General features: G+C 41.0%; 1 long non-coding RNA gene across 1 annotated transcript; it reads right to left on the reverse strand.

The window, feature by feature from the left end:
• Window positions 1-802: 802 nt before the first annotated feature.
• Window positions 803-19,254, reverse strand: LOC140210833 (uncharacterized). Its single transcript, XR_011889304.1, has 3 exons — window positions 19,205-19,254; window positions 15,247-15,430; window positions 803-911 (listed from the first exon to the last, which is right to left on the reverse strand). It is a non-coding gene; the product is annotated as an uncharacterized lncRNA (long non-coding RNA).
• Between the last annotated feature and the right edge of the window lie 554 nt (window positions 19,255-19,808).

Raw genomic sequence — 19,808 nt, forward strand, 5'->3', positions numbered from 1 at the left:
TCATTGTAAATTATCCTGTGATTAGGCAAGGGTTAAATTGGGAATTGCTGGGTGGTATGCCTTGAAGGGCAATAGGGCCTACTCTGTGCTTTATCTCAATATCTAACTAAACAAAATAAATAATTCTACACCTGAATGTTGTCTGGCATTTCCATCATTCTTTAGTACCATGTTCAGAAACTGTGGGCTCATGGTAACCAAATTGAAAATACTTTGATTTTGGCTACAAGATTTTCATAAAAGGTCACCGGATCACGGAAAACTAGAGATAATGCAAATGCTACTGGTGTGTTTCAGACAATTATTGAAAAGCATGAAAGCCAGTGGTATATTTTCCATCCGTGAACTCACTTTACACTGCGCGCTGTCGGAGCAGTGTTGCCAGGATAATCAAGGACACAACCCACCCAGCCAACACACTTTTCATCCCTCTTCCCTCCGGGAGAAGGCTCAGGAGCTTGAAGACTCGTATGGCCAGATTTGGGAACAGCTTCTTTCCAACTGTGATAAGACTGCTGAACGGATTCTGACCTGGATCTGGGCCGTACCCTCCAAATATCCGGACCTGCCTCTCGGTTTTTTTTTGGCACTACCTTACTTCTCATTTTTCTATTTTCTATTTATGATTTGTAATTTAAATTTTTAATATTTACTTATTTTAACTATTTTTAATATTTTTAGTATTTAATATTTGTAATCCAGGGAGTGTGAAGTGCAGAATCAAATATCGCTGTGATGATTGTACGTTCTAGTACCAATTGTTTGGCGACAATAAAGTATAAAGTATTTAAGATTGCTTCTCTTTACTGAAGTCTTTTGAACATGCATTTTTCAAATTGTGTTTCTCCATGGATGTCACTTGCAATGCCATCAATTTCTTCGACATTCCAAAGATGTATGTGCTGCATTTCCTAATAAATAAAAAAAACTTCACTTTAGTGAACCAAATGGTTTTTTTATGACAATCCGATCATTTCATGACCATAATTACTGCTACTAAAGCAAAAGTAAAACAATACCGGAAACACCCAACTGACCAGGTAATATCTGTGGAAAGAGAAACAGAGCTAATGGTTCGGGCTAATGACACTTCTTCAGCTTTCCAGCATCTGCAGCTTTATTTAATTTTAAATTGCTGGTACTAATCAGTAGATGACTTGAATTAAAAGAACCCAGCTACCATTGTGGTATTCAAACATATGTCGGTACTCAGCTCATGCACTACTGGGCAGCAGTATCCACACCCTCCTGAACATCTTAGGGACATGAACTATTTACAGTTGGCATCAGCAGACACTGGAGGGATACCACTAATGGTATCGCTGCAATATTAGCACCAGCCTACCTGCCGTCACAGACACATATACAGATAAGTGCAGGAAAAAGGCCTGCAATGTCATAAATGATTCCAACCCACCCAGCTCAAAAGTCCAAACTTCAGAGCAAATTTATTATCAAAGTACATCTGTGTCACCATATACAGCCCTGAGATTCATTTTCTTGGGGGCATACGCAATAATTCAAATAATCGTAATGGAATCAATGAAAGTCCGCACCCCCAGGACAGACAACCAGTGTGCGGTAGGCGACGAACTGTACAAGTACAAAAAGAAAGAGAAAAAAAAAGACTGTCCTACTCCATCAGGAAGGAGGCTACACAACATCCACGCCAGGGCCACCAGACTGAAAAACAGTTACTTCCTCCAAGCTGTCAGGCTGATCAACACCTCCACCATAAACCCACCCCACCACCCCTACTTTATCATTTTCTCACTTCATGCACAGATCACCTGGTGTCACTTTAGATACAAACAATGTGTCTATGTATATAAGTTTTAAAAATATTAAGTTCTGTGCATTTATGCCATGTCTATGTCACAATACCATATCTAAAAATGGACAGGAAGTACCAGAAGATTACAAATGAAGCAGTAATTGTATGTTGTAAAACCAATTCTTTTTTGGTACCTCTAACAAAAGAATTAAACCTGTTTAAGATGGTGCTGGTGAAGCTTGGTGTCTGCATGCTGATCGCAAATAAAACAAAGAAAACAATTAAATACTTCATTTGAATCACACTTCTTCTGCTAAATGATCATTGCAAACAATAGACTGTAACTTCCCAGTTGGAGTTGAGCTTGTGAGCCGCCTGTACAACTTGGCATTTTTGCAGAAAGAAATGAAGTTTCAAAGGTGCAGGACGGCTACGGTGTGGTGTGTACTGGCTGAATCAAGGCGGTGATATCTGGGCCGGAGAGCGGGGAATGAGCAAATGTTTGGCCATTCCTGGAGCAAACGTGGAGGCAATTTGATTCAGCAGAACTGAGGTGAAGAGGACGGAGGCAATGCTTAGTTGAGGTGGCAGGGCCCGGACCTGGGCCTGAGAGTGAGGAAAAGCCCAAGGTTTGATCAATTTCTGCGCCAGGTTGAATTGGAAAAGTTGGTTACTGGCTGAATTGAGGTGGCAGGGCACCGGCCCAGGAAAGTATCGAATTGACAAGGTCCAGGTCTGAAAGCAAGGTCTGAATGATTTAAGCACCAGGCCAGATTGAAAAGGATAGGGTGTCGGGGCCGGTTCAAATCGCTGCTCCGCGAGGATTACCCATCTCTGCGCCGAACTCTCACTGTGGTCTGCAACTATCACAGTGTGAACTCACTTTTGTGAACTTCAGTTCTGAATGTTATTTGCTTACTTTTATTGTTTGCACTTTTTTTCTTTCTTTTTTTTCTCTCTGCACATTGGGTGTTTGACAGTCTTTTGTTTTAATGTGTTCTATTGGATTTCTTTGTTTAATAGCTGCCTGTATGGAGACGAGTCTCAAGGTTGTATAAAGTACACACACTTTGATAATAAATATAATTTGACTTGACTTTGCCTTGAAACCTAAATGAATACTAAAATCAAAAAATGGATCTGCAGCTATTAGGCAGCTCTATCTCCCTTTAGGAAATGACACAGCTCTAGAGAGGAATTACGTGTTCTTCAGGAAGGCTAGTGCTGAGTTTGCTGTCTCCACCCTGGTCCCACTTGCACTCCGATCACATTTCAAATGCTGTGAAGTGGATCGCCTTTCCCTAAGCCTTGAATGTCAATTCTGAAACGACTCAATCCTCTATAATAAATTTAAAATGTTGTGATGGTCAGTCTCTGCAAATGCAATCCGAAATTGATGCATCTAAAACCGTCCAAAATACTGGAGGAACTTAGCAGGCCAGGCAGCATCTATGGGAAAAAGGTGCAGTTGACGTTTCAGGCCGAGACCTTTTGGCAGGAAGTTGTATGTGTTACAGATTGTTTGTATCTAAAACCATCTATTATTTTTATACCTTCAGGTTAAGGGAAAACCGTAGGTGGTTACCTCCTCTATTTCAGATAGTTTAACCCCTGCTCAACAAGCCTCTCACCTCCAATAACGTTTTCTCCATACCCTCTCTTCCCACAGACTTCCTACCTATCCCAATTGATTCCCTTCCTGGGACAAAGTAGAAATCTATGGAAAACTTGGAAATTCTCAGAATCAAGTCTTCTCTGCTATCTCACAGTATTTTTCTGGCAAGGGTCAACTATAGATTTTCCTTGAGAGATTCTTTATCTTTCAGGTGAAGAACTTTTTTCATTTTCTAAAGTTCTATTCACCTTCCTTCTTCGGACTATGAAACGTTTATTCCATACTTCTTGTTCTAAAGATGTCCAAATTAAGGGATTACAAATCCATTATCACTTTCAGCCCTCAAGTGCCCAGTACAATCTTTGCTGATTTGATTAGGCACAAACAACACATTTCACAGTATGTTTCAATGTTTCAATATACATTTGACAAATAAAGCTAACCTAATTTCATCAATTGTATGATGCCTGTGTCTTTAATGATTAGTAGCATCATTACTTTCTTTTTAAGCCTCTGTCTTCTCATTGAAGACCTGGCTGGTGGCGTATGGGCATTAGCGCCAGACTTCGGGATGGAAAGTCCTGAGTTTGAATCCAGCTCCAGCCGGCTCCCTTGCACGCTTTCCATCCGTGCTGGGTTACGAGCTGGTGATCTCTTTGGAAACTCACCCGGCAGAAGGCGATGGCAAACCACTGATGTAACTTGCCTCGTACGCAGTTCCCCACTACGTCAGAGAGACGTGGAGGGAAATCGTCCACTAACCGGAGAAACTCCAGATGTGATGATCTTCCTCTCTGAATAGTCTCAATACCCTACCATTTTCCTTCTCGTTGAAAACACATTATATTTTGGGGTGAGGTTACTGCACTAGTTCAAAAGTCATAAAGATTTTGATGACGTAGGGTTGTGGAAGAGAGGGTAAAAAACTTCAAAAAGTAGTGGATATGGCCCATTCAGCAAGGGTAAACATTGAGCACATCTACATGAAACAGTGCAGGAAAGTAACATCCATCATCAGGGACCTCCACCACCCAGGCCATGCTCTCTTCTTACTGCTACCTTCAGGAAGGAGGTACAGGAGCCTCAGGACCCACATCATTAGGTTCAGGAACAGTTACTACCCCTGAATCATCAGGGTCTTGCTCCCAAGTGGGATAACTGCACTCAACCTCCCACAACGATCCCACAACCTACGTACTCACCTGCAAGGACTCGACATCTCATGTCCTCGATATTTATTGCTAATTTATTTATTATTATTATTATTTATTTCTTTTTGTATTTGCACATTTTATTGTCTTTTGCAATCCAGATGAGCAGATCATGCAGCCTTTTATTAATTCTGGTATGGTTACTAGTCTATAGATTTGCTAAGTATGCCTGCAAGACAATGAATCTCAAGCTTGTATATGATGACATACATGTACTTTGATTATTTAACCCCTGAAGGGCTTGTTTGGGATGAGAAGCAAAAATGAAAAGATATACTGAACCCAGACTGCCCTATTCCTTCCAGTTTCCAGAGATGGGGCAAGGAATGTGAGACCAATTTCAGAAACTTGGGATACTTTGAGAATTTTTGCCTTCATAGGTCCAATTATTTTGTTTTTTCACTTTTGTTGCCTTAGTTTTCACAGTTAGAGTGGCAAGGAGCCAAAGAGGGCTGGATTGAAGAAAAATAGTTTTACTGACATATTTGATAGATATGGATGGAGTATTTCCTCCAAGCCCAAATAACAAATTCTTGCTGCACCAGTTCACCCCCTATTTGCCCTGCGAGCACACTGGCACCCTGGCTTTCTGACCTTTCCATGATCAACAACACATGCAGAAAGCTTGATCCAAACTCATCCCCTCTCTTCGGTGGGATCACTGACCACATCTCCTTTGCAATCGGTCAGTTTCGTCTAGAATCTCTGGAATTGTACATTCCTATGGGTTTTCAATGGTAAGGTATTGAGAATATTCAGAGAGGAAGAACACACACTTTTGAAAGGTTGGGGCACGGAGAGCCCGGAGGAGCTGGGAAAGGAGAGGAGATGTGGCCTGAAGCACATCACCCATGATCATATTGAATGGTGAAACAGGCCCAAAGTGCTGAATGGCTGAATTCTGTTTGTATGTTTTCTTATTCATTTGCTATGATCACCACCAATGATCAATCAATCAATCCTGACTACATCTGTGGAACACCCATAAATTTCAGATCCCGAGTCTCTTGTAAGGCTTTATTCCATGCTGGCTGGTTTTTGCTGGCTTCTCTGCTCATCGCATACATTGCATTCACCCTTGATTCCTCAACAGCCTCCATGATCTCTGCTTTCCTTACCACTAGTCCTCAGCATCACCCCTAAAATTACTTCTAGTCTGTAGAATTTTACGAACATTCTCTGGCCAATAGACAGTTCATTTTTCCAATGGGGCTCAGATCTTATTGTGGAATCCTAGAGAGAAAAATAAGTTGTATCATTCCTGGAATGATAACCCCAGGGCATTAGGAAAAATCTGGAAGTCTGGGTTTGCTAACCATCACTTCATCACCCTTCTCTGTAACTACATTTCAGCACAGATTAGGGCCAAGCAATGAAATGGCAGTAAAGAATTTTTGATCAAGAAAGAAACAGGAAAGCACAAAATGTCAAAACTTTTTTTTTAATACAAATAACAAAACCTGGCATAATGCAGCTTCTTTGGTATACTAATATGACCCAAGACAGCTCACAGGGACGCGACAAAAATTGACCAAATCTCATTAAACTTAATGAAGAGGCTCCAATATGTCTTGCCAAGAAAAGCTTGGCTACACTTACTCTGTGATATGTTTCTCCACTTATTTAGATGTTGTTTAGTGTGATTTACAGTCCTGTGTTTAACGAAAAGCTGGAGAGCTTTAAGGTAAGCGTTCCCCTGCTTATTTCAACAGTCACTGGGCTTTTGTCCCGTGCACTCTGTGGAGATTCTTTGCCTCAAGGTTCATCTGTGTGCTGCCCATGGTTGACTACTATGAATACAAAGTGGACTCAGTTTGGCAATCTATGTATTCAGTTACATGCACACTTAAGGGCTGAGTTATGAAGTTCAAAAAGTTCATTAAGCCCAAAGTGCAAAGTACATTTTATTATCGAAGTATGTACACTTTGTATGTACATCAGATATGCTGATGACATTGTACTAATAGCTGACTCAGAAACAAAACTTCAAGAACTACTCACTATAGTGGCAGCAGAGAATAATCGCAGAGGCCTCTCAATCAACACCAAGAAGACAGAAAGCATGGTCATCTCCAGAAAGACAAACATCCCACAATGCGTGATCAAGATCAAACATCAAACAAGTCAACAAGTTCAGATATCTTGGCAGCGTAATAACAAGTGATGGCAGGTGCGATATCAAATACAGAATAGCAATGGCGAAAGAAGCTTTCCAAAAAATGAAGACCATATTAGCAGACAGAAAGATGAGCACGTACACTAAAAACAGAATACTGCAGTGCTACATTTGTTCTATCCTGACTTATGGAAGTGAATGCTGGACCATTTCTCCAGCAATGGAAAAGAGACTAGAAGCAGCTGAATTATGGTTCTACAGGAGAATGTTAAAAATATCATGGACCACACACACATCAAATGAAGAAGTTCTCAGAAGAGCCCAAGCAGTTCAATCACTCATACCAACAATAAGAGAAAGACAACTCAGATTCCTAGTACACATCATGCAGAAAGATGAACTAGAAAAACTCATACTCTCTGGAAAGATGGAGGGGAGTAAACCTAGAGGAAGACCTCGGCTTATGTACGTCAAAAGCCTAGCCAGGTGGCTACACATCAAGGAAATGGAAGTCATCCAAAAAACGATCTATATGGAAAACCATGGTCACCAAAGTCCGCATCGGATATGGTTCCTAGACAGACAGACAGACATGTACACTTTATACTTGAGATTCATCTCCTAACAGGCAGCCACGAAACAAACCCAAAAGAACGTATTAAAAACAAAAGTAGGCTGTCAAACACGCAGTGTGAAGAGAGAGAAAAGACACAAATCATGCAAATGATAAAAGCAAGCAAGCAGCATTCAGAACTGACGTTCACAACACCGGGCATCAGAGCAGCTGATCCAGATGTCCACTAGTTGCAGGCCACAGCCTCAGTCCAGCACAGAGTTGAGCAAACGCCACAGAGTAAAGAGCAGAACTGGCCCGTCTCCGACCCCAATCATTTCAATCTTGCCTGGCTACTGTTTACTGAGGGTGCTTAAGCAAACCAGAAGTATGAAAAGCAGGCAAATGATGAGATTAAATAGAGAGTAGTGTTGATATGATGTCAGGATGACCAACCACTAACTCCCATTGTTAACTGTGACCAGCTGACCAAACACTCGGCTGCCTGGAGGCAGCACAACACCCTCGCCGGGGCCTTGAATGAGATTGACAAACTACTTGCAAACAACTTGCTAATCGATTTCATTGATGTTTCTAAATTGCGCAAAGGGTTGATACTTACTAGAGTTCCATAATTTTACTGAAGTGTTACATATCTTTGGCCCTGAAATTTATCTACACAGAGCCCAAAAACACATTTCTGTGCAGACAAATCTTGTGTTTATGCAGCATTAACCAATTGTGCACACACTCAATACCAGCTGTTAATGAAGTTGGTCTATCTGAGCCCAGTGGTGCTTATCTGGCATCTAATGTTCTCAAGGGATATTAATATCAACGTAAACCTAAATGTAATTTCTGACAAAATTTTAAGCACATTGACCCAATTCTTTGATGGGATAATACAAGTTTTTCCAACTCTAATCGTCAAAGTAAGCATTATTTAAAGGATCAAGCAGATATAGGTGGGGCACTGCATTATTCTCAGCACCCGACACCCATCACCACATTTAGTGGAGGTTGATAGGCTCTTCAAAGTTTAAGTTCAAAATTCAAAGTACATTTATTATCATAGTATGTATACATTATACAACTTTAAGATTTGTCACCTAACAGGTAGTCACGAAACAAAGAAATCCTAACAAAAACATTAAGAAAGAAGATCATCAAACACTCTACGTGCAAATCATGCAAGCATTAAACATAAGCAAATAGTTTTCTGAATTGAAGTCCACAAAGAGTTTGTCCACGAACCCTTAGTTCAGTGCAGAGCTGAGTAGATGTCGTGGAGCAGTAAGGTGAACCGGCCCGATTCCGGGCTCTGGCCTCGACACCCTGACTTTTACAATCTGGCCCGGTGCCTAAATCATTGTCCAAACATTGGGTTTTGTTGCTTTGGTACACTGTGGGGCCTGGACCCTACTGCGTCAATTCAGAGTGGCTCTTGATTAGTACTAATGTCAATAGCAGAAGAATGGCATTGAGATGGATAATAAATCAGCCATGATGGAATGACAGAGCAGTACCGATGGGCAGAATGACATAATTCTGCTCCGATGCCTTATGATTTTATGGTCTTATGGTATCAAGCATTTATAGACCATAGTAAGACCATAAGATATACGAGCTGAATTAGGCCATTTGGCCCATCGATTCTGCTGCATCATTTCACCATGGCTGATCCAATTATCCAATTTTTCACTCAGCCTCAATCGTCTGCCTTCTCCCTTTATCCTTCATGCCCTGAGCAATCAAGAATCTATCAACCTGTGCCTTAAGTATACATAAAGACTTGACCTCCACAGTTGCCTTTGGTAAGGAATTCCACAAATTCGCCACTCTCTGGCTAAAGAACTTCCTCGTCATCTCTGTCCTAAAAAGATGCCCCTCTATTCTGAGGCTGCCCTCTGGTCTTATACTCTCCCAGCACAGGAATCATCCTCTCCACATCCACTCTATCAAGGCCTTTCACCGTTCGATAGAGTCCAATGTAGTTACCCTTCATTCTTCAAAATTCCAGTGAGTACAGGCCCAGAGCCATCAAGCGTTCTTCATATGACTAGCCAATCAATCCTGAAATCATTTTCGCGAACCTCCTTTGACACCTCTCCGGTTTCAGCACACCCTTTCTAAGATTTAAGTATGACATACATCAGCAGAGCTAGCCCGCAGTGATCCTGAGGCAAGAATAACTGAGAATGGAATGGGGATGTGCTTGATGCTGGACTTTGGTGGACCTAGGGAAAGGATTGAGTAGGGTACCAAGGTCAATAGGTCCGAATCCTCACCAAAGCCCACTATGGTTATTGCAGTCATATGGGCGTCACCAGTGGTTAGCTGTTGCTATCAATGACAATACATCACTTTGCCCTGCAAGAGAACTGTAATCACTTTGCTGAGTCATACTCTCCTGTTCAATTTTTAAATGAGTTCACAGGATGGGAATATTGTTGTCAGGTCTGACATTGAATTGTCCCTGAGTGGGAGAGACAGCTAAGAGTCAACAGCAGTGGCAGATCATATACAGAGCAGAATGTGTAAGGATTGGTAATTGAACTGAATTGAATTGAATCGACTTTATTTCTTACATCCTTCACATACAAGAGGGGTAAAAATCTTTACGTTATGTCTCTGTCCGAATGTGCAATGTGCAAATTATAATAATTTGTAATAAATAGTCTGTACGGTAAGATATACAACAGAACAGTCAATATAGCTTAGAAGTACAATAGTGGCAGTGTGAATTAATCAACCTGATGGCCTGGTGGAAGAAGCTGTCCTGGAGCCTGTTGATCCTGGCTTTAATGCTACGGTACCGTTTCCCGGATGGTAGCACCTGGAACATGAGGTAGTTGGGGTGACTCGGGACTCCAATGATCCTTTGGGCCCTTTTTATGCACCTGTCTCTGTAAGTGTCCTGAATAGTGGGAAGTTCACATCCACAGATGCACTGGGCTGTCCAGACCACTCTCTGCAGAGTCCTGTGATTGAGGGAAGTACAGTCCCCATACCAGGCAGTGATGCAGCCAGTCAGGATGCTCTCAATTGTGCCCGTGTAGAAAGTCCTTAGGATTTAGGGACTCATGCCGAACTTCTTCAACTGTCTGAGGTGAAAGAGGTGCTGTTGTGCTTTTTTCACCGCACAGCTGGTATGTACAGACCAAGTGAGGTCCTCGGTGATGTGTACGGGGAACTTGAAGCTGTTCACCCTCTCAACCCCAGATCTATTGATGTCAATAGGGGTTAGTCTGTCTCTATTCCTCCTGCAGTCCACAACCAGCTCTTTTGTTTTTGCAACACTGAGGGAGAGGTTGTTTTTTTGACACTAGTGTGTCAGGGGGATGATTTCTCTGTAGGCTCCCAAATGTCAACTCCCAAAGGACCTTAGTGATCTAAAGGATTATTATGACAGTACAACAGTTCCATGGTGATGGTTACTGAAACTATAAATTTTTCCAATTTCACATTTATCTAATAACTTGAATTTTAATTTCCAAGCTGACGTGGTGGCCATTGAACTCACACCTTGGGATCAATGGTCCAGGACTTCATTCTAGGCCACTGCCTCTTCATGAAGCCATATTGGTGGATTGTCTTGCTGTTGGTGGCTTTAGTTTTGGGAAATGCATCGGCTGACTTTGTATGAGTTCACTAAATTTAATGTGGTATTGCATTTGGGCGCCCAGAGCTTGACTGCTGACTTCAGCTGGCTTTGTCCCACCCCTCCTCTTCTCTAGACCCGAGGGAAACAGAATATTTGTCCTCCTCCCATCGTCTGCAGCAAACCACCCCTAACCTTTGTGAAGGTTGGAACGTTGGGAACAGTGTTTCCGAGCCAAGGCTGAATATTTCTCTGACTAGCTTCAGGTGTAGAAGCCAAGTCAATATCTGCTGCAGTCACAGTGCCTGCCTTTCAGGAAGCGATGCAGCTAGCTTTAAACAGCACCGTCCCGATGTGAAACTGGGCCTCCAGCGGAGCTGTTAAGCAGCTGTACAGTGTGCTACGCACTGACTGGGCACTGAAACAAGTTTAATAAATCAGCAACATGAATGTTGCATATGGTCTAGATCAGGAGCAATGGTACTTTGTTAGGTGTTAAGAGATTTAAGGTATATGGGTTTAGCTCAAGGATCAGTCACATTGAATACTTTACTTGCTAACTTGGGCTCTTAGCTCCCAGTGGAGAATAGGCCATTGATGACCTCTCCTCCGCATTGTCCTCTGAAATCGGTGGTAGGGATGGAGTTCATCAATGTTTCTGCAATCCATTGTATTCACTGCACAGGGGATTGGCCTGTACAGCTTCAGCAGAGCCTGGTTGGCCGGCCTTACCCATTTCCACCTCTCACAACAGGGACGTAGAGCTGGACTTTGACAGGCCATCACATTGAATGGCAGAAGCCTAATTGTCCACTTCGGTTTTCATTTCTTATGTCAGAGTCATAGCGTCATACTGCATGTGTCCTTCAACAAAACTGGTCCGTGCTAACCAAAATTCCCATCTAAACTAGTTCCATTTACACTCATTTGGTCCATATTTCTCTAAATCTTTCTTATCTATATCCCTGTCCAAGTATCTTTTAAGTTCCTGCCCTCCAAGTTTTCCCAAGGCCTGGACTCCTTGCGACAGATTCATCATAAGGATTTGTGAGCAGTTTGGGCCCTTTGCATTGGCATTGGAGAGAATCCAAAGGAGGTACATTCTGGGAACGAAAGGGGTAATGCGTAAGGAATGTTTTAATGGCGCTGGGCCTGTACTCACTTCAGTTTAGAAGAATGAGGAGGGATCTCATTGAAAGCTATTGAATATTGAAAGGCCTAGTAGAGAGGATGTTTCCTAAAGTGGAGGAGTCCAGGACCAGAGGTCATGGCCTCAGAATAGAGTGACACTCCTTTAACACAGATATGTGGAGGAATTCTTAGCCAAAGGGTGGTGAATCTGTGGAATTCATTGCCACTGACATCAGTGGAGGCCACTTCATTGTGTGCGTTTAAGGTGGAAATTGATAGGCTCTTGATTAGAAAGGGCATCAACAGTTACAGGGAGAAGCCAGGAGAATGGGGTTGAGAGGGACAATAAATCAGCCATGATGGATTGTTGAAGCAGCATCAATGGCCCAATTCTCCTACTATGGCTTGTGGTCTTAAAAGCAAACATATATCATTGCCCTCTTGCCAGCCATTTCACATCATTAAGGCCCAAGGTACATTCATTCAGACACAATAGGTAAGCTAAGTCATCCACATTCTCAACACTAGGTTCACAGAACATACCATTTGGAGAGAGGTTACTAGGCCAACAGAAAAAAAGGTTAGAATGATGTGCCAAAAGCCTCCTTAAGAAAATTCCATTGACTCATAAGAATCTCTGCGCTATGACTCCTCCACATAGAGAAAGAGCGTTAAGGATGGTATTTGAGAACCTGAGTGCAAGTGTATAGCTAGAAGAGTCCAAGGGAGTGGTAGAATCTGGAGACATTAATGTGACGGAGGACTGATTGGGTTACAGGGCCAATAGGCTGAAACGGACTTTGCCTAAAACAGAAACAATAGAGCATAAACGTGTTTTGGGATGTTCTTGTGTTCATTATGATCCCCATATGTTATTCAATTTAAACCCATCCTGCTCCACTGATTATAGGAATGCTTATTTCTATATATATATTCCCTTTCAGCTGAATAAAATTGCTCTTTGTTCTTTCCAGTTGTGACTATAGAATGACCTCATCAGTATGACCGGAGGTAATCAATGGACAATCTCTCTCAGGGAACATGAGGATGTTCTTATTTACAAACTGCATTAACCACAGGAGCCTATGTACTATATAAGGTGCAGTATTCCTAGCCAATCTCCAAAGGTGTTGTACACTCTGAAGTTCAATTTCAGATTTACCAATGATGATAACAACTTGGCAGCACTTCCTGAATTCTTGTTCTCTTAATTTGTCAGAGATATCAAGGAATCAATGACTTCTAAATGACCTAAAAAGGTAACTCAATTATACTTTTGAATTACAAACATTTGTATATCTTGGTGCCTAAAGAGGGAGTCACCAGATTGGAGATTCATCCATGGACATAACAAATTGTAAGTAGATCTATTTTATAATCAACTTTCTGCTGATCAATTTCCCTTCAAGTTTCATTGGAATAGCTCCAAGCGTAAACTGAAGAGAACTGAGCAAGCATTCGAGAGAGTAGGCGAGTGTCGGACAAATTTCGTTTACTCTCCCGCGATGTTTACTCCTCTCTCTGTGACGCTGAGGCTGTGAGACTGCCCCGGCTGCTGTGCTTCACGTCTGCGAGATTCACAGTGATTTACCCTGCTATATGACGAACTGAGACTGAGGCTTTGGGCCTACTTTGGGCTGCTCCGGGGATTCGGATCTAAGGACCCAATTTGATTCGGAATGCTGTGCTCACTTCTGTTGTTTGCATCATTTGTGCTTTCTTCTCTTTCTCTGTGTGTTGGGCGTGGATTTATTTTTTTTTAATTGGGTTCTTTCAGGATTCTTGCCTGTAAGCAGACAAGTCTCATGGCTCTATAATTTATACATTTTTTGATAATAAGTGTACTTGAATCTTGAATACATGTCTCTCCTCTAAATGTTTTACCATGCAAGTTTCAGTTTTTTAGCTCTCCATTCTTCAGCAGTCAGGCAGAGCATGTTAAAGAAGCAGTAGTGGGAAAACATTCCAATTATTAAGGCAAAAATGCCAATGCCATGAAAATGCATTCGAAGAAGCAGAAAGATAATTGTTTACTAAATGCTCAAAAGCTGGCATCAATGTGCCAAAAAATTACTTGTTTATATGTAAGAAGTGCAATTGCTCGAGGCGCTTTAGTACCTGGAGCGATTGGACCAGGCTAATGAGAGGTGTGACCACTCTGAATAATTTTGCACTAAAATAGACTTTTTTGTTCTAATTGTGCTTTATTTTTGTAAAATTTCTGTGTAATTTGTGTTTTATGGTGAACAGTTCTTAAGGATGCTCTGTTCCTACAGCAAGTAAGATTTACATTGCATCTGTGCTTATGGGAATAAGATCAACTTTGTCTTTCCATTCAAGCGGGGAATTGACAATTAACCATTATATATTAAGAAAGTGCAGATAAAAAATTGTAGTAGTACCTGTAACATACCTCAGGCTCAAATGTCGTTAATCTTTTGGCTGTATATTTGATTTGAGGCTCTGATCTGTGCATAAGTTCATGGCCTCTATGTTATATACTGAAATGTGCTAGTGACAGAACAATGCATGCTATAATGATCTCAGAAATTGTTGTGTTACTTTTGAGTGGGAGAGCTTTTGAGCATGAATACTACATTATATTTCATTGGGCGGTGGATTGGAGATTTGTCTGTACTGAAGGAGGTGTAAGACGCTTCTTCCCTCATTAGCCTGGCAGGTCATCCTTGGGCCTGGTCTAGCGCCTGCTTAGCACCCCACTCCCCCAATCAGGGTCACATGAAGCCATAGGAGCAGTGGTGGATGGTCATATGAGCAGTTGGTGCGTATCATAAGACCTGGTTATGTGACCACTGACACCAGGCAGACAATCTCTGAAGAGTATTGGTAATGGCTGGGGTCACCCATCTTTGTGTCCTTACAATGGCAAACCACTTCTGTAGAAAAATTTGTCAAGAACAATCATGATCATGGAAAGACCGTGATTACCCATGTCATATGACACGGCACATAACAAATGAATGATTATATTATAAATTAACATGTATCATCATTGATTAAGAATGTTAAATAGCTTGTGAGACGTGGTTGACAAAAGGACAATCAGAATTGAACTTTAGCATTAACACAGAATGTTTAAATTGCATTAGAAGGATAAAGGCAATTGTGTTAGCACAATTTGACATGCAAATCATAAACGCCACAGATCCTGCAAGATCAAACAAGAGAAAATCTGCAGAAGCTGGAAATACAAACAACACATATAAAATGCTGGAGGAACTCACCAGGCCAAGCAGCATCTATAGAAAAGTGTACAGTCGACGTCTCGGGCCAAGACCCTTCATCAGATCCGGCAGCAGGCCAGGCAGCAACCATGGATGATGTCTGACCGGCTGAGTTCCTCCATGGATGCTGTCTGATCCGTTGAGTATTCTATAAGGATTTTTACAACCTCTTTTCATAATCCATCTGCAAGCAATGACAAAGCACTGAATTTCTGACAATGTTAAACCATTTTGTGGGAATTATGTACAGTGGCTTTACACTAAAGGCTGATATATACTTCTGCATCAACTCGACGCCAAACGTACGGTGTTGCCGCGAATCCTATGCAGAGCCTATGCCATAGCATGACGTGCACCCCTCCCAAAATGTAACTGCGCGTTGCGACAACGCAGACCACAACACCTGTGATTGGTCCGCTTGGTAGCATCACATTTCCTCCTACGCTGCAGCAGCTTCCCACTGGGTGACTGAAGGGCAGGGAAGGAACTCTGGCTGCGATGCTTTCCATAAAGCTTGACAGACCTCTGAAATTATGGAGGACACACTTTGCTTTTATGAAAAAAGACGCTGGCTTTAAACTTGTTTACCCCAAGAAAGACTACTATGACCATGAATCCTTGTGTGGGCAGGTGTGTGCGAATGCGCGACGTGCCCGAATTGCAAAGGGACGCAGACACACCAACGCACAAGTATAAATGCTCACAACGCGCGTAGGCCACTTGCGTAGGTTACGGCATCGAGTTGACGCACAAGTATAAATTAGCCTTTACAAAACAGGTAGTTACAACCAGCAGCTAAGAAGCATAATCAGAATCAGAATCAGGTTTAATATCATCGGCATATGTTGGGAAATTTGTTGTCTTTGCAGCAGCAGCACAATGCAATAGATAATAATACAGAAGAATACAGTGAATTTCAGTAAACATATATACATATATATATATATGTAGTTAAATTAAATAAGTAGTGTAAAATTTAGAATAAAAAAGTAATAAAGTTGTGTTCAATATCCATTCAGAAATTGGATGACAGAGGAGAAGAAGCCATTGCTGAATTATTGAGTATGTGCCTTCAGGCTTCTGTACTTCCTTCCTTATGATATCAATGAGAAGAATAAATATTCTCTTTCATACTCACACTTTTTACAATACCTTCAAGTTAGACATTTCTTACAAAAATATTTAAGTAATTTTCCTTACGTATTGGATGCGGACCTGTTAGATACTATTATGAGTATGAACCCTTTGATGGAGGGTTCCATTGGAAGAACTTATAATTTACTATTACAATGGGATAAGTGTCCTTTATTTAAGATTGAACAAGATTGGGAAAAGGAACTTAATTTGACTTTTATGACGGAGGACTGGACGCGGATTCTGAAGCTGGTTAACTCTTCTTCGATCTGTGCTAGTCATTCACTGATTCAATTTAAAATTGTACATCGTTACTATTTGACGAAGGAGAGATTGTCTAAAATATTTCCTAATGTTGATCGTTATTGTGATAGATGTAAAACTGAGACAGCTACACTGACACACATGCTTTTGTCCTGTTCTATACTGGAACAGTTCTGGAAGTCAGTTTTTTCTACAATTTCTAAAGCACTTAAAATTAATTTACAACCTAACAAATTAACTGTGCTTTTTGGAATAATTCCTCAAAATATCCATGGTATCTCTTTGTCTGACCAGCATGTTATTGCATTTGTTGCATTGATAGCTAAGGGGGCCATTTTGTTGAAGTGGAAGGAAATGTTGGCTCCCATTTTGTCACAATGGTTCTCTCAAGTGATGCTATGTCTTAGTTTGGAGAAAATTAGAAGTCGAACCTTTGAACCTATGTTTGGTTTTGAGAAAAGATGGGGTTTATTTGCTCATTGCTATCATTTGAGTTAATTGATAGGTTTCCTCCACAATCTAATTGTAAATTTTTGGTACTTTTTTTTCTTGCTGGCGGTTTGATGTTTATCTTTAGAAGCTTTTTGTATGACGCATGGCTCCAGGGTTGAACACCTAATGTTTTTTTTCTCACTTTTCTTTGCTTTAGTATGGGTTTTTTTTCTCTTTTTTTTGTCACCAAAATTTTTTCAATCTTTAAAAACAATGCTTTTTTCCTTGAGACTTTGTAAGTGTTGCCTACTTCAATGTACTGTTGTTAATTTTGGATAATAATTTTGGACTCAGAGTCAGACTGTGGTCAGGTGCTTCCAGGATGCTGCATCGGCAAGTTTGCGGTGCTGGAAGCTCATGGCAGGGAGAGTTTCTCCCTTCTACCATCTGCATGAGATGTTGGGGCTATCAGGACTTTGAGACTTCTTTTTACCATGCCCATGGTCTGCTCTTACCAAATTACGGTATTGCTTTGCACTGTTGTAACTATATGTTATAATTATGTGTTTTTTGTCAGTTTTAGTCTTGGTCTGTCTTGTGTTTCTGTGATATCATACTGGAGGAACATTGTATCATTTTTTAATGCATGCATTTCTAAATGACAATAAATGAGGACTGAGTGTCCTCATAATCTAATCTAATCTAATAATAATAAAAGAAGATTTGAAAAGAAAGAGAAGAGGGCATGTCCTTGGTAATGGGGGACCTTAATGATGGACGCCACCTTTTTGAGGCATGACCCTTGAAGATGTCCTGGATACTACGGAGGCCTGTGCTGACTAATTTTACAACTCACTGCATCTTACTTCGATCCTGTGCAGTAACAGTAGCCACCCCTTCCCCATACCAGACAGTGATTTAGTCAGTTAAAATGCACCAGGGTACATCTGTAGAAATCTGTGAGTGTCTTTGACGACATACAAAATCTCCTCAAACTCCTGATGAAATATGGCCGCTGTTGTGCCTCCTTTGTAGCTGCATCAATATGTTGGGCCCAGGGTAGATCCTCAGAGAGGTTGACACCCGGAAACTTGAAATTGTTCACTCTTTCCATTTCTGATTCCTCGATGAGGACTGGTGCGTGTTCCATTGTCTTACCCTTTCCGAAGTCCACAATCAGTTCTTTGGTCTTACTGACGTTGAGTGCAAGGTTATTGCTGCGACACCACTCATCTTGCTGATGTATGTCACTGAATGGTTAGGACCATTAACACTGTGTTTTTGATTGTATCCTGCAATTTGCTATTCACTTCAGTGTTGTTATTTATCAGAATGCATGAGTCTAGTACAGAAATAATTCTCTCATACACTCAGTGGCCATTTTATTACGTACACCTGTACAGCTGCTCATTATTAGAAGTACCTAATCCACCAATTATGTGACAGCAATTGAATACATGGTCAAGAGGGTCAAACCAAATATCAGAATGGAGAAGAAATATGATCTAAATGATTGGTTGATTTAGATCATGGAATGATTGATTGTTGGTGCCAGACAGAAAGGTTTGAGTATTTCAGAAACTGCTAATGCCCTAGGATGTTCATGCACAGCCATCTCTAGAGTTTACAGAGAATGGTGCGGGGAACAAAAATGTATGCTGTGAGTGGCAGTTCTGTGGGTGAAAGCGCCTTGATACTGAGAGGTCAGAGGAGAATGGCCAGACTTGGTTCAAACTGACAGGAAGGCAACAGTAACACAAATAACCATGCAGTAGAACAGTAGAAGAGCATGTCTGAAAGCACAACATGTTGAACCTTGAAGTGGATGGCCTACAGCAGAAGAAGACCACAAATATACACTCAGTGACTACTTCCTTAGGTACAAGGCGTACCAAATAAAGTGCCACTGAGTGTATGCATTTAATACAGCTGACCAAAGGTAAACTTCTCCTCTAAACATGCTTATCCGATTTCCTTCTTTCATTTCCAACATCTAGGTTTCCATTTTGCGTTGGACCTTCTCGCTGTGATGGGCAATTTGCTTGGATCAACTCTGTTTCCATTTTAAAAACTTGAATCAGATCTTTTTACAGCCTTGCCCTTCATAAATAAAGCAAGCTTGGCTTACCTCCTTCCTTTTTCCTCAAATGTAATCCTTGACAGCCACAGTTATATTTATTCCTGATGGTTGTAAGCTTTCAAGGTCAATAATACCCTTTCTAAGAATAGCTGAGTGGAGCTTGCCATAGCTTTTCTTGGAGCTATATTACAATCTCTTCCTAATATGGTTCCATCAATTTCATTAGAATTGTTTGAAAGAAGGAAGTCACTACATAGTCCTGAAAGAACAGGGCATCTAATGAGTTTCATGCCATTTTATTTTAAAATGTTTTTCTTTGCTGTGGAGTTCAAAGCTAACTTTATCAATGCAACTAAATTTGACATTGCTATGATAAAGAGAATGCTTAGTGTGTTGTTATGCATGGACTATATCTGTAATCACTGTTAACGCTGGTGTAAACTGCATAAGCAAATTTGATTCCTATTGTGCATGAGTTTAAATGAAATCTGACCACTTTGCATTGCTGTCTTATGCTGTAGTATGGTAAATTGATTCCTTGTTTCCTTAGTGTCATACTGATGTTGCGGTAATCCTTTCTGCTATTGGTATCAGGTTCTTGAATTCTCTCTAAAAATAGAAACATCATTAAAATTCAAGATGTCAACACGCC

Source organism: Mobula birostris, chromosome 16 (genome assembly GCF_030028105.1).
Source record: "Mobula birostris isolate sMobBir1 chromosome 16, sMobBir1.hap1, whole genome shotgun sequence".
In the NCBI taxonomy this organism is placed as follows: Eukaryota; Metazoa; Chordata; class Chondrichthyes; order Myliobatiformes; family Myliobatidae; genus Mobula; species Mobula birostris.